At 35.7% G+C, this 1,346-nt stretch overlaps 1 non-coding gene across 1 annotated transcript; it reads left to right on the forward strand.

The window, feature by feature from the left end:
• The first annotated feature begins 446 nt into the window (after positions 1–446).
• On the forward strand, positions 447–553 carry LOC120176193. The gene has a single exon (XR_005521301.1). It is a non-coding gene; the product is annotated as a small nucleolar RNA R71 (small nucleolar RNA).
• Positions 554–1,346: the final 793 nt, after the last annotated feature.

A 1,346-nucleotide genomic window follows, 5' to 3' on the forward strand; every position in this document is an offset into this window, starting at 1 on the left:
TCTCGAAGCTCGAATTATAGGTATTCTCACAAGTGTAGGCATTGTCATTCCAATTGTAGCTCCTCGTGAAACACATGGATTCAGGATTTTGAGGGCATTCCTCAAAATTATGATTATCACCACAATAGACACAAGTAACAATGGATGTTGATTTCACTTCATTTATACCTTCAGGTTGTTGTGGCTTCATCACCATCTCAGTCAATGCTACTATTTGTGAAGCCATTGAATTTAGCACATCATTATCCATTACTGCAGCAACGTGTCTGCCCGAAATCTTCCTTGTGTTAGGATATTGGTATTCATTGTTGGAGATCCTCTCAAGGGTGTCGTGGGCTTCATTGTAAGACTTGTACATCAAAGATCCATAGGCAGAGGCATCTACAACCATCATTATTTTCATGTTAATACCATTGTATAATATCTCTAATTGTGTCCAATACCGAAAACCATGCATTGGGCATTTATACAGAAAATCTTTAAATCGCTCCCAAGCTTTATACAAATTTTCATCTTCTAATTGCTTGAAAGATACAATGTCATTTCGGAACTTGGCATTCATATTAAGCTGATTGAATTGCAGCACAAATGTTTGAGCTAACTCGTTCAAGATGCTATAGCACCAGGTGGCATTGAGGACAACCAAACTCTAGCTTTGTCTCACAGCGAATAAGAGCAAAGCTTCAGTTTTAATGCTTCCCTAGAAACTCCTTGCGGAGCAAATAAAACACAAACCTCCATAAATGCTCAAAGATGCACTCGAGGATCTTTATCAAATGACTCACCATATTGTTTCATTGACTGCAACATTTGAAACATCATTGTTTTTAACTCAAAATTTCTAGCATGAATCGTTGATCGCACAATGACATAGCAATACTGTTTCATTGAAATATTTTGTAAAGGTGGAACATCATTTTGAGCCATTTATGATTGTTATTGATGTTTTTGCCTTATTTAGTGGATAGTTCAAAAGGTTCTAAGTCCTAAATGTTGTTGCGGGTGATGCTCCAGCAATGCTTTGTTAAAACAGTTATACCTACAAAAAGAAAATTACAAAGTTAGTAAAAAGAAAAAAGAAAAACAACTTTAATATAATATCATTGCTCCTTGGAAACGATGACAAAAACTTGACGCTGCGTAAGATGTTGTAGCAATTACGTAAGTATACGCATCGTTCAAGTAATAAAGTGCTAACAATGAAATTACGAGTTTCGAACCCACAGAGAGCGAGGAATTACAACTTAGAGTTGTTAACCTTGAATATTAAAAGGTAAATGCTATAAATGGGTAGAAAAAGAGATATAGCAAATATATTAAAACATGATAGAAATGGCAGGCAGTGC

This window comes from Hibiscus syriacus, unplaced genomic scaffold (assembly GCF_006381635.1).
Source record: "Hibiscus syriacus cultivar Baekdansim isolate YM2019G1 unplaced genomic scaffold, ASM638163v2 tig00112230_pilon, whole genome shotgun sequence".
In the NCBI taxonomy this organism is placed as follows: domain Eukaryota; kingdom Viridiplantae; phylum Streptophyta; class Magnoliopsida; order Malvales; family Malvaceae; genus Hibiscus; species Hibiscus syriacus.